The 15,015-nt window shown below is 37.9% G+C and overlaps 1 protein-coding gene across 2 annotated transcripts in view; it reads right to left on the bottom strand.

Moving 5' to 3' along the window:
* The window catches only part of slc2a4rg (SLC2A4 regulator), a 100,123-nt gene that overhangs the window by 1,931 nt on the left and 83,177 nt on the right, over window positions 1-15,015 (bottom strand). Inside the window, exon 10 of one of the 2 annotated variants that reach the window (XR_008387892.1) lies at window positions 6,990-8,667. The exons of the other annotated variant lie outside the window; for it this stretch is intronic. The gene's annotated coding sequence lies outside the window, so the exon portion shown is untranslated. Of the gene's footprint in view, window positions 1-6,989; window positions 8,668-15,015 lie in introns of those variants that run through there. 2 annotated transcript variants of the gene reach the window in all.

Genomic DNA, 15,015 nt, shown 5'->3' with positions numbered 1-15,015 from the left:
CCGTACTCCAGAAATTTACAAAATTAGTGTAGGCTGCACTTGTATTAAGGATACAAGTGCTTAAAGCCATTTTCTATGAGCCCATTAAATCCTTACTCCAAGTTATGTAATCCTTGTAACATAACTCCTTCATCACAACATCTGAATGTGTGTTATTCAGGAAAAAATGAATAAATAGCAGGTGGTTTTGATGTTTGCTTAATAAATCTTTAAGATGTTTGTTTTCTCTCATAGAGAGTACTTGTCCAATATTGTGTGTTAATAATTGATAGAGTCATTTTGTTTGGCTCATTATAATGTATCATTATCATGTCTTCTGTATGTCCAGACATTTTGACAAAGGAAAAATAAAGTCACAAATAAAATAAACACATGCTTGTGATTTGTTCTATTTACCTTTGAAATATTTTCTTTTGTTGAACAACAAAGAATGAGTTTACTGTACATGATTATCCTACTTTATATACCTCTGAGGCAGCTGGCTGGAAATACAAGATCTTCTTGATAGTTTCTCATTAATGAAATTAAATAGTGGGTTCACAATCCAGTGAAAATAGCTCTACACTTGACTGAAGCAATGGTTTACTAAATGAAAAATTTTAATCTGTGCCTTCAGAGAAGCTGACTTCATACATCAATTTGAAGTAAGAAACTCATGTTATGTGTAAAATTATAATAAATTATTTGTACAGTCAAAACTGAAAAAATAAAGATCTGAGAGCTCAGTTCTTATTCCACTGTGACTGTAAATCTAATTTATAAATGTAATTGAACTTGAACCTTGCATTTATACAGCAAAGATATTGACCCTGAAATGTCTGTTACTTTTGTGCTGTTCAGCAAATCTGCCATATTCAGAGTCAGTCCAAAGTGACATCACTATTTTAGTTTACGTTTAAGCTGTAAATTTATTCCTCAGTTTGACCCAGTCAAGTTGCATCTGAAGAAGAGGGATCCTAACATGGGTACTATTTGCTCTTTTTATGGTTGTGATGGATAATAGAAAATCCCGTCTGTTTTGACAATGCATACATTATCATTTTGGAAGGTCTATGTTGCTTCTACTTCTCCTTCTGCTAAATGATATCTTTATTGTTTTCTAAAATAACATTTTATTGTATATAGATGTTTTATTTCAATTAAATAATTTTTACAAAGATATAAGAAATGATTTTTCATCATCAACCATCATCAACCAATCATACATTTTTAAAACAAAAGTCCATTTGAGCACTGAACATCAAATACTTAATCTGTCCAATTTGCTTTAGCTCGTGAACAAAAGAAAAGTTTTGGTATGTAATATTTTTCTTCAAATGTCATTGAATACTGCATTGCTTGTAATCATTGTTTTCTTGAGATCCACTGTGTATATAGTCTTTCATGCTGGATATCCATTTCATGCTATTTGTTATAAAATTAAAGGTCCTGTTTGCTTTGTAAATTATATTCGCACTGCTACCAACTACAAGGTATGTTTGTTAATTGACTAAACAAATCTGAATAAAGACATTTGTTCTGTCACTATAGGCAGGGTTCCCACAGGTCATGGAATTTTAATAAAGTCTATTCCAGTCATGGAAAGTCAGGGAATTTGATCATTTTGGGGTTGAAGTAAGGGACTATAAGGGAATTTTGTTTGTAAATTTTTCAAATGTATTAGCTAAAATGTGAGATATATATATATATATATATATGTGTGTGTGTGTGTGTGTGTGTGTGTTTCCATGCAACATTGTCAAAGTGGTTGTGGTTAGCCTACTTGTTTGTGTTTTAAAAACACCCTTTAATCCTTTTCCCGCTCCTAAAAAGTGATTCTAGATGATTGCGGGGCTCTGTACACTTTTCAATGTAGTATCCTGTATCTAGTGTTAACAAAGGCGAAGATGCTGGAAAAAAATGTCAATTTAAGGACATTTGGCTCGAAAATTTGGTCTTTAAAGACTGGGTTTTAGAAGTTGATGACAGATAAGCTATATGTATAGTTTGCAGAACTACTGTTGAGCTTTCAAATATGGGAGCGGGGGCCCTTCGCAGCCACGGGAACAGTAAAAAGCATATTGCCTGCATGACTCTACCAAAGCGGCAGAATGGAGCATCAACTTCTAACGTTAACCAAGTGCCTATCACTGCTCTACTCCAGCCGACACCAAGAGAAATGCAGTCGAATGAAGCCACTCCCAGCCTCAACAGTAATGACTGCAGAATGAGACACAGTGGAGCACATGTTGGCTTAGCATCAGCAAAGACCCTGGAGGCTGAAATCTTGTGGTGTCTGAAGCTTACCGAGTAACACTGGTCATACAGTTCATCAGAACAAAGTGGTATGTACTTACAATGTATTATCAGCTCTATTAGTGTATGTCTGGGGTAGCATTAGTGATCACTGACCTTGGAAATTGTGGCAAAGTTAGTTGCTAGTTGCTAGCTATCGTTAGTTAAATTTAACATACTAATGTTACTATCCTTAGATAACACTAGAAAAATGCTTAGCCTCTGCAACTGTCTTTCGTCATGTAACGTTAGATATTTAATTTCTTTAGCTATTGGCGCAATCCCAGGGAAGATTTACTAGTCAGTATAGTTAGTGTGGCCGTTATACCATCAAATGTCAGCTTTTGTAAAGGAAGTAATACGAGAGCACCAGATACTTTTTCATCAGTGTTGACCTTAAACTTGCCCTCTCTGGCTCCAGAGCCTTTATCATTTCTGTGTGGTGTGTTAACCATAGACTGTATGGTTAAGACACATTGTCGGTGCGTTATGAAATTGGAATGAATGTAAATCCTCAGATATCCAGCTATGTTATTAACAAATTATATAGATGCTGTATATATATATATATATATATATATATATATATATATATATATATATATATATACACACACACACACACACACACACACACATATATATATATATACATATATACATACACACACACACACACACACACACACACAGTATCTCACAAAAGTGAGTACACCCCACACATTTTTGTAAATATTTGATTATATCTTTTCATGTGACAACACTGAAGAAATGACACTTTGCTACAATGTAAAGTAGTGAGTGTACAGCTTGTATAACAGTGTAAATTTGCTGTCCCCTCAAAATAACTCAACACAGCCATTAATGTCTAAACCGCTGGCAACAAAAGTGAGTACACCCCTAAGTGAAAATGTCCAAAATGGGCCCAATTAGCCATTTTCCCTCCCTGGTGTCATGTGACTTGTTAGCGTTACAAGGTCTCAGGTGTGAATGGGGAGCAGGTGTGTTAAATTTGGTGTCGTCGCTCTCACACTCACTCATGCTGGTCACTGGAAGTTCAAAATGGCACCTCATGGCAAAGAACTCTCTGAGGAGAGTTCTTTGCCAAACCCGTAGTGTAAATTAATCAAACTAGTAGTGTAAATTAAACAGTATTTAAAGTTTTAATCAACTAAATGTGCAATTAGGTTGGACATGTTTCCAAAAAGTTTCATTTTGATGTTATGTTAGGCAGCTGAGTAGTAAGAATGTGTGTTCTGCTTGCAAACATTTATATACAAAGAAATTTTATGGCCTCGTGTCTACACAGTTTAATTGAGCAGACATTACAACAGCAAAGTAAAAATAGCCTATGGCCACTGAGTTTACTGAAGGCAGCATGTCTATATCATGTGCAGAGAAATGCATTATTACAAATGCAGTTAGTAGAACCAAGTATGCTAGTATACTAATAATGTGGCATTATTTTAGACATGATGAAATGCCATTATGAAGAAATTTTAGAAGGCAATTGTCATTTTCATATTGATAACTTGATTCTTCCTTCATTAATCATATCTACATTCCGACATCAGCTAGGATGCATAATGAAACTTATAGTTAAGTTGATGAGAGAGGTGCAATTTGATTATTTATTTATGCATTTTGTGTTTGCTTTCATCCAAAGTGATTACTGATTACTACATTGGATTGCAGTTAAATAGATTTTATGGAAAAATATGTGAAGTCTATGTTTGGAGAATATAAATATATTACAGCTTTGTCCATTTCTTTTCTTTTATAGGGTCTCCCTGTTCCCAGATAGCACCATTGCCAGCAGCTTTCAATGTGGAGGGGCTAAATCCTTTTATTTGACAGTTTTGCCATAGGATCAGGATCAAGTCTATGAATAATGAATATGTTTTGCTGTTTGATGAAAGCTTGAATAGGAAGACCCAAACAAAGCAAATGGACATTCATTTAAGATTTTGGGACAACGATGCTGTTGCTACACGCTATTTCAGTTCTGAATTCATGGGCCACTCTACAGCAGAGGACATGTTAGAAGTCTTCTACAAGATAACAGAGGGGCTAAGTTATAAAGATCTTGTGCAGCTATCACTGGATGGACCTAATGTGAATTTTAAATTCCATGACCTTATACAAGCTGAATTTGAGCGAGATGGCAATACTGTGCTACTAAATGTAGGAAGCTGTGCCCTGCATAGTTTGCATGGGGCATTTAAAAAGGGTGCAGATGCCTCAGACTGGAATGTAGACCAATTTTTAAGCAATGCTTATTGTCTAATCAAAGATTCCCCTGCCCGCAGAGACGATTATGCCAAAATAGTTGGTCAAATGTCTCCTCTTATGCTTCTTAAATTCTGTAAAACTAGGTGGGTAGAGAATGTCCCAGTTACAGAAAGAATGATTAAGATACTTCCAGACTTAAGGAAATATGTAGATGCGGTTGAGACAGGCAAATTCCCCAACCCAGGTACTAAATCCTATACTACTCTCAAAGAGGGGTGCAGAGACCAAGTGATGCCAGCAAAGTTGGCCTTTCACTTGTCATTTTCAAAAGAGGTTAAGCCTTTCTTGAATCTATATCAAACAGACAGACCTATGATTCCTTTTCTGGGTGCAGATCTTTCTAATGTTATAAAGTCAATTATGGGGCACTTTATAAAGTCTGATGTGACTGCAAACTCGGTATCAAAGTTTATGTCTATAGATGTTACAGACAAAAACAATCTCACCCCTGCAAATAGAGTTGATGTTGGTTTCTCTGCTGACAAAATATTGAAGCATCTTGTGGTTTCAATGAAAAGACAGAGAAGACAGAGTTGTTGATCAGGATGGATTGTAGAAAGTGTCTACAAACTCTTGCAGGGAAATTACAAGAGAAGTCCCCACTACATTACACTTTAGTGCTCAACATGGATTCCTTAGATCCTAGAAGTATAGCAGCTGGAAATGCAGACCTGTGCCTTAAAAAATTGAAAAGAATTATCAAACTTCTGACTGAGACCAAACAAGTTGATGAGAATGACTGATGATTTTCTGAAACAGTACAGGATGATTATAAATGACACTGTAGCAAAGAGAAGGGCTGATTTCATCAACTTTGATCCTGCCACAGGACGGGTAGATACCCTTTTCTACAAAATGATGGCAGGGGAGAAAACCTATGAAAATATGTGGAATACTTTGGCACTTCTCATACTGCTCTCACATGGAAATGCATCTGTGGAAAGAGGCTTTTCAGTCAATAGACAAATTGAGGTGGAAAACATGAGGGAACACGCATACAGTGCACAGTGTCTTGTCTGTGACCATTTAAGGTCCATAGGGGGCATTGACAACTTTGTACTAACTAGTGCTTTATTTATGTCTGCATCCTCGGCAAGACAGCAATACCTCTCTCAGCTTGAGGAACATAGAAAGGGGCAGAAAAACTAAACATGAAAAGGAAGCCTCTTTGTGATGAGATTGATGACCTAAAGAAGAAGAGAGTGCGGCTTCAGAGAGATGCTTCATCCATGGAGCAATCTGCAGGTGAATTTGCACTAAAGGCAGAACATGTAGGGAATCTTAGATTCATTGCCAAGTCAAACAGTCTAAGACAGTCTGCAAAAAATAAATGTGAAGAAATTAAAAGACTAAACAAGGAACTTGATGAAAAACAGAAAATCCTTCACTCCGGTTTCCTCCCCCAGTCCAAAGACATGCATGGTAGGCTGATTGGCGTGTCTAAAGTGTCCGTAGTGTATGAATGGGTGTGTGTGAGTGTGTATGTGATTGTGCCCTGCGATGGACTGGTACCCTGTCCAGGGTGTACCCCGCCTTGTGCCCGATGCTCCCTGGGATAGGCTCCAGGTTCCCTGTGACCCTGAAGAGGAGTAAGCGGTAGAAGATGGATGGATGGGTGGAGAAAATCCTTCAGATCATTTAACCTCTAAAATCATTATGCTTAAATGAAAACTTCAGTATTTTTCAACCTGGGCCCTATTTTTCCATCTTAGAGCATCCAACATTTAATTTCGAACAAGTACCAATCAAAATTTCTCCTGTATTGAGTAAATGCAAAACAACAGCGAGGCAAAATAGCTACAAAATGCATTCTACAGGGCCAAGATACATCGTAAAAAAGGACAATATATTTACCTCAATAACTGTAAAGAAGCGGTAGAAAATGACCATTTCATCAGGTTGTCCCAGCTTGTAGCTCCTTTCGTTGTTATGACATTAAGTCAATTGTAATCGATTGTCACTCATTACATCCCATGAGCTATATACATTGGCAAAAAGCCCCTCCATCGCCAATAGATTACAATGAACTGAACGCCAGAAATGGTTAGAAGTTACAAGCTGGGACAGCCTGAAGAAATTGTCATTTTCTACAGCTTCTTTGAAAAATAATGTAATTCTCGATTTCCACCTTCTCCCATACTCAGTTGTGATGTTCTGTAGAGGCAAAATTTATTCTTCTGTGATAAGCCTTTCTGTTTCCCCACAAGCACTAGACTGAATAAGCACCAGAAATGTCTTGTTATTGTATATTTTTTTTTAGTTACAGTTTGCTCATTTGCTGAACGTGACACGGTGTTATGGGTTAAAAATGTACTTAAAATGACTTACGGCACCTTGTGCCGTAAGTCAATTGAAGTCTTGAATTGATTTTATTTCCATTAAAAAAATATATTTTGTTAGCACCATTTTGTTTATGAGGCGGAAAGACTAGTCGTGAGATAAGTATATGGTTTTTTTTTTAAGCAATGAAAACTAAGTTTTACACTGAAAATGTCTGTTAACCAGGAAATCGAGCTTACAGATTTAATAAGTTAAAAGAGTTAGTTTTTTTCTGCTCAGTACCCAGGCAATACATTGTACCATTCTTCGTACAGTGGGTCATGGAAATTCAAGATTTTGGTCAGGGAAAGGTCATGGAATTTAACATATGACTTAGAGTGGGAACCTTGTATAGATCAAAATTAGAATTAAATAAAATAGATTTTCAAAAAGTGTATATCCTTCAGTGCTGTGATCTGAATGAGAATGAACAGTTAGAGAAACATAAATTTGCCACAGACAGTGAGTGGAAGGAACTCCAGTGGACATAAAATTTGCAAGAATTTTATAACACAAGGAGTGCACCATAATATTAGCGCAAGCTTGTTAATATACAGTGACAAGCACAGACAGGTATCAGGTGTCTCTCCATATACTCTTGTTACAGCATGCCCTCACCTGCTATTTCCCCTTGCAACCTTCTTCTTCATTATGGGACAAACTCTCCCTCTGCAAGATATTTTTTGCAACTTTCATCTTTCTAATACGTTCTCACATGCAAAATTATGGTATTTGTTTTGAAATGTTTTGAAATGGAAACGTATACTAATGTTGTGAAATTCCATACAAGTGCATTTCAAATCAAATGTAATCAGAATCAAATGTATGCACGCACAAAAATGTTGCACATGGACGTCGTGGATCGGGTTAGGGACATGGGTTGGGGTCTCACACAAAGCACTCGGTGTCAGTCAAGAGTTATTTTAGTTGGCTAGCTTGTATTCATCACAGCATCTATCGACACTGCCATACAACATCTCATTAATGTTAATAGCTATGGATTTGTGAAAAACCGGTATTGTTTGTGTAGTTAGGTTTTGCCATAACAACTGGAACAATCAAAAATGTTTTCTTAGAGCAGATGTGTTTTGACTATAAACCTACATTAGAGCTGAATGTGGCTGTGAGACACCATAGGATCAGGTGTGTAGCTAAGGGGTTTCACCCTATCATGAAGCATGGCCACCACTCTGGCAACCCCAGTAAGATATCAAGCAATGCAAAACTATTTTTACCTGATTTCTATTATTTTAATTTAGTGTATGGAAGCAACACACTGATCGCCTGCATAATTTGTCATGACTGTTATCCAACAATGCCAACATTCTTTTCTTTCAATCAACTTACTAGTATGTTGGTTTGACAAAGCCTGCAGTGTGCACGCACACACACACACATGCAGTCATGCCATAGTGTGTGAACCTAGTTAGTGATCCAAGAGTTCTGCTAAAATTTTTCCTCATACTGGGGTTCTACAGTGGTGTCGAAACCCTGGATGCTGGAAGACTCAGATGCTACCATGGAAGCCTCCCCACTCAGCAAGATCATAAAAGTCCTTCACCACCCATCGAATCCACCAAGTGCTTCTTGATCTGTGCAATGAGCTGCAGTTGTGCTTTGAAGCCCTCGTGCTGGAGCAGGCCAAGAGTTAACAGGCACTCCAGAAGCTGCTGCAGTCCACCACATGTCCAATTGTGTCCCATGACACCATGCCACACATCCCTGGACTGTCCAGAGGCCTCCTTGGAGACTTTTGAGCATGCTGCAGCTGCATGGAAAAGGCTGGAAGAGAGACCAGAGAGACCATTCTCATATAACCCATGTAAGTCTAGTCACACCTCCACCAGACTCTCAGCTTCCTCCCACTTTCCACTCCCGCTCTCTGGACTACTAAATATGCAAACCTGCCATCAATTATCATGTTAATCAAGGACTCCAAAAATAATCACCTCACACTCATGTCTTTGTATAGCCTCAACAAGGACTGCTCAGACTGCCCTGCCCTTCTGTAGTGGTCCTTTCTCATCCTCCTCGTGGATTATTGTCTCCTCCAATTTAGTATACTTACCTGTGTTTGTACTCATCAATTGTCTACCATTGTTACTATCATCCATTGCTGTCATATTCTGCTGTTATCTTCCACGTTTGCTATTACTCACCTGCATCTGCTATGATCAATAAAGATCCCAACACTTGGGTTCATAACAACAACCCTGACAATACCTGTATGTAATTAATATAATGATTCTAATTATTAACAATAAAAAAAACAGACAAACCCCCCCCAAGCATATCCTTTTAAACTTATTCATTGTAGCCTATTCTACATGCTAACTTTTTCCCAGCAAGTAATTTCATGCTCTATACACAACACAAATATTTCTTTCAAATTGGAATGTTTTAGATATTTTCCCCACTTTGCCATACTGCTTGGACCCTGATGATCACTGCTTGTGGCTAAATATATTAGAGGTCCAAGCACAAAGTGTTTTTGTATCGTATTTTTACTGATTTTCTTATTGTTAGGGGCCAAGCACCATAGTTGTGTAGGCACCTATTATTTTCGTTCCGGTTCTTCTACTTATAATTAGGTGCCAAGCACTGCAGGGGGTTATTCCACAAAGCACGTGGGTATTCCAGAAAGCAGGTTATGTGACTTACCTGGGTAAGTTTACACAGAGTTGAATAAACTCAACTTTTGGTTCCAAAAATTGAGGATAAAGTTGAGGATATCCTCAACTTTCGGTTCCAAAAATGGAGGTAACTTTCAGGGTATGTAAGTTGCCATAGCAACTTGCTGAACATAAGAACAGGTTAAGCAGATTAAGAACAGGTTCATATCTGGAAGAATATTTGCATATGACACATCGTGGATCAGCACTTTAACAGGGAGCACATTTTATGCATTGCCCTTCATTTTTCTGCCACTGGGAGTTTTCTGTATAACATGGGCAATGCAGAGCATGTGGGAAAGGCAACGATGTAGGGCCACCGGTGTACAGTATGCCTTGCACTGTAACGGTTCCTACATACTTTTGTGCAGTTCCCTGACCATAAACCTCTGGGACTCATTAAAGAGGAAATTCACAGAGAGGCAGGTTCATCTGTTCTATGATATTCTATTAGACCTTTTTATTTGCATATAGCATATACTTCATCTATCCATACATATGTACACAGCAATAATAACTTTAAATGTTATCTTTCAATTTCAGGTTTCCCAAATGTCATTGGATGCATTGATGGAACCCACATTCCTATTAAAGCGCCTTCTGTCAGTGAAGGAGACTATGTTGATATTAAGTCATTCCATAGCATCAATGTGCCAGTAACAGTATATTGGTAAAACAATCTAAAGTTTAAGCAATTAAATGCCATTCTCCCCTGGTCTCCACTAAGTAGGTAATGTGTGATGCATACCGCCTCACCACCAACATTGAGGCAAAATGACCAGGGTCTGTACACAATGCAAGAATATTTCAGGAGACGTTGTTGTGCCATAAATTTGAACAGGGTATGTATTGCCTTACACAATGCATTAAAAATAATGTATAGGTGTTAACCAACATTACAGGAAACGTCAATAGTTACTTGTTGGGGGACAGAGGGTACTCCTGTCTGTTCTATCTGTTCACACCCTACCCTGAGCCTGGCCCACAGACCCATTTAACCTGGCCAATTGTAGAACACAGGCCAAGATAGAGATAACTATTGGAATCCTGAAGGCCATTTTTCAGTGCCTGCATGGGCTCAGGGTCAGCCCAGAGAGGGTATGTGACATCACAGTGGCTTGTGTTGTACTGCACAACATCACCACCATAAGAGGTGCCCTGCTACTATTGATGATGATGTTCTTGAGGAATCCCCTTGTTACAACCCACTAATCTTTGGGATGGGAAGCCTTTTTTGTGTGTATTGTGCCATGTTTTGTGTGCAGGTCCGAACTTCCTTCCCAGAGTTTCCAGCCTGCCCTAGCCTGCCTTGCTCCCACCTCCCATGATGACATTACTGAATGGCGACCATATTTAAAGAGGAAGAGGAGCAGAGCAAGGAGAGGAGGTAGTTACGTGTGATTTGGTGTTAGGAGATTTGTTTGGTTTATGTTGCTTGCCCTTGTGGCTATAGTATTCTTTGTTCTGACTGCTGTTCTGGTTCTGACTTTTGCCTGGTTTGGACTGTGAGTTTGGTTATCCCTGTACCTGTTTATGTGTATATGTTCACCACTGTATATGTGTTTCACTCAGTTTACTGGCAGTAGGGGTGTAGCTGCCATTTCTGTTGGGAGTGGGGTCGTTTTGTCTCTGTTTTTGGATTAGGGAATTAGGGAAGTTCATTTGTATTTTTGTTTATCTTTTAGGTAAACTATCTCTCTAAACCAAGAGGTCTTTTGTTTATTATTTTGGCCTTGGCCCACCCTGAAGATAGGCCTGGTGTTGTGTTCTATGTACAGTTGTATATACACGTGGCATATTGTACAAATTAGCACAACTTCATGTTTTGCACACTGTATAGCATAGCCCACATAGATACATTTAATACCTTTTTCCATGACCTTCAGTTTGAAGGACAACATTGGGCAGAATGTGAAATAACACATTTTTTTGAAATTCAGAAAATAAAAATTGGCCTTTCAATCCACCTAATCGATCAATCAAAGAAATACGACAGATTAACTGATTATCAAAATAATCGTTAGTTGCAGCCCGAATTTGCCCCCATAGTTACTAATTCCCCAAATCTATGAAAATGCATTCATAATGGGGTTCCGCTGGACTAGACGTAAGCAGGCCTGATTACTGCAAACCCTGTTCAATCAAATCAACACTTAAATAGAACTTTTTCAACAGCATGAAGTTGGTTAAAAGGTCTTACCCAGTAACACACTATGCCAAAACTGCAAATAAAATTCCAGATATGATGAGGAAGAGACAGTGATTGAAATACATCAGTCTCATCCAGCAAGTGTTGTGGATAAAAAATGTCATAAAATAAACATAAGGGAGACCTAGCATCCAGCAAAGGGGAGAGGAAGAAAAGACGGGCACCAAGACACACAGAAGTAGTGTGAGGCGGATATTGACTGATATTGAATATTGAATTGGAATTACACTTTAAAGATCTTTAAGAGCAGTAGTAGTCAAAAAAGTCAAAAAGAGATATACGAGCTGAGCTGAGGAGTGCTAACACACACACACACACACACACACACGCTCGTACAGTCAAGGGCGGGCAAGTAGACATAACACACACACACACACACACACACTCTCCCTCTCACACACATACTACAATAACTTTATAAGAATAATAAAAAGGAATATTAAGATATTTTAAGGGTAATATCTTATAATAATAATAATATATATACTCTTTATAAAAACCAGAATAATAGGATATGTGGGACAGTAGAAGGGTAATATAATGATATTATGAAGTAGGAAGTACAGTAAACCGTGTTTTCAAGCAGTATAACTATATATAAAATAGAGATATAGAGCTAATATGAAAATAAATTATAAACTAGAAATGCAGGCTCGCAAGGAAGGCCTTAATTTTAAGAAAGAACCATGAGGAGCCATTTATAAGGGTGGCTGAGTCAAGCTGCCCCCCGCGAGATAACAATAAGACCAAGGTCACTCTAGATTGTTTAGTCTTGTCCACTTTCTATTTTACGGGTTATTCAAATTCTCTGGTTTCGATTCTCTGTGTAATTCAAAACTCTGGTTCTGATTCTCTGTGTAATTCAAAACTCTGGTTTCTGATTCTCTGTGTAATTCAAAACTCTGGTTTCTGATTCTCTGAGTAACTAAAAACTCTGGGTTTTTATTTTCTGGGTTATTAGAAATGCCTGGGTTCTGATTTTATGTGTAAATTAAAACCCCTGGTTTCAATTCTATGTGTAAGTGAAATAGCCCTTTTCTGGAACATAAGAGTAAGGTAAATGAGCTCTTTTTTAACCCTATTGGTAGTGAGATCATAGTCTTCTTGAAACATCTGGGTTATTTACTGTGTAAATACAGTATAAATACTGGAGCTTAAGCTCAGGGTATTGGGATCACCTCTGAGAATTCTCATCGGTGTGGATCTCGTGTGGTGGAACGGAACAATAAAGCTGGACCCTTGCTTCTTCTCACTCACGGCTGGTGTCTTTTTTTCTATCTCCAACTGTGCTCAGAGGTAGATGTGAGTATTGGCTTCTAAGTTGAATTTTAAATGTTTTTGGGTAATAGGCTATATTTGAGCCAACACAAGTCACAAAGGAGCACAAGACAACATCAAAGGACCTGCAGGCCTCTCCTCCATCAATAAAGGTCAATGTTCATGACTCCACTATCAGAAAGACACTGGGCAAAAATAATATCCATGGAAGAGTGGCAAGTTGCTTACCAGAAGAGCATTAGGTCTCATCTGAATTTTCCCAAAACACACCTTGATGATTACATCTGGTGTAAAGCAAACACAGAATTCCACAAAAAAACATCATACCTATAGTCAAGCATGGTGGTGGAAATATGATGATGTGGGGATGCTTTGCTGCTTCAGGGCCTGAGCAACTTGCAATAATCGAGGGAAACATGAATTCTTCTCTCTACCAGAAAACCCTAAAGGAGAATATCCGGTCTTCAGTCCATAAGCTGAAACTCAACCGCAACTGGATTATGCAGCAAGACAATAATGCAAAGCATATGATTAAATCCTAGTCCTAGAAGTAAGTGAAAGACTGATCTCCAGTTATTGGAAGCATTGGTTGCAGTTACTGCTGCTAAAGGTGTCACAAAAAGATTTTAAGTTTAAGGGGGCAATTAAGTTTTTCACAATGGTGATAGGTTTTGGATAACTTTTTTTTAGCTTCATTTAAAAAAACTGTATTGTGCCTTTACTCAGGTTGCCTTTGTTTGATGTTTTATTTCGTTTGAAGATCTGAAACTATTTCGTATGAGATATGTACAAAAACAGAACAATTCAAGAAATTCAAAGCACAATATATATATTTTTTATTCCCAACCAGCACAATGCTACTATTTGCATTTCTGGTAGATGCTAAACTGCATTTCGTTGCTAAGTTCCTGTACTGTGCAATGACAATAAAGATTGATCTATGTATCTATCTCATTTGTTCATTCATTCATATTTCCCTTCACTGGAACTAAGGGACTCAAACCTGTTCTAGCATTACAATGCCCCTGTGGACAAATGTCCATAAAGACATGGTGTGCCAAGTTTGGTGTGAAAGAACTCAATTGTCCTGCACAGAACCCTGATTTCAACCCCACTGAACACCTTTGGGATGAATTCAAATGCTGACTGTACCAGTCCTCCTTGCCTGACCTCATTAATGCTCCTGTGGCTGAATGAGAAAATCCCTACAGCCACATTCCAACAGCTAGTGGAAAGTGTTTCCAAAAGAGTGAAGGTTATTATAACAGCAAAAGGGGGACAAAATCTGGAATGAGAAGCACATGTGGGTGTGATTGGCAAGTGTTCACATACTTTTGGCCATATAGTTTATATGACCCATTTTTACAATTCACAAGCTGCAAAACACTCATAATTAGTCAAACTGAGACCATTTAGAAACATTATGAAAGTAGATGTTAAGTTTAAGCTGTCAAAAATAAATGGTGTATTATTTTGAGGTATCCAATGCGGCAGTAAATCAGCATCATCAAACATCAATTCAAACAATAACATTAGCCAAGGTGAGAGAGGCCTTTATTTGTTTAGAAGTTACCCTGGGTTCCTTGTGACCTCGCAAACTATTACACGTCTTACTCTTGGAGTGATCTTAGTTGGTCGACCTCCTGGGGAGTGTAACAATGGTCTTGTATTTCCTCCTTTTATACACAGTCTGTCTGACTGTGAATTGGTGGAGTCCAAACTCTTTAGAGATGGTTTTGTACCATTTTCCAGCCTGATGAGCATCAACTCTTTTTCAGAAATGTCCTTTGTTCGTGCCATGATAAACTTCCACAAACATGAGTTGTGAAGAACAGATGCTGATTGATCCCTGCTCTTTAAAATATTCTATGGAACTAATCATGAAATCACAGCTAAAAAAATTAATTACCTTATAATTTTAGTGTATTAAGGCTAAAATCAATTTCCAAAACTTGTTTTCTACATTTGACC

The sequence above is a fragment of the Ictalurus furcatus genome, chromosome 15 (assembly GCF_023375685.1).
Source record: "Ictalurus furcatus strain D&B chromosome 15, Billie_1.0, whole genome shotgun sequence".
Taxonomy (NCBI): Eukaryota; Metazoa; Chordata; class Actinopteri; order Siluriformes; family Ictaluridae; genus Ictalurus; species Ictalurus furcatus.
The sequence above is the reverse complement of the archived record's forward strand: the minus strand, read 5'-3'. Positions and strand labels throughout refer to the sequence as shown.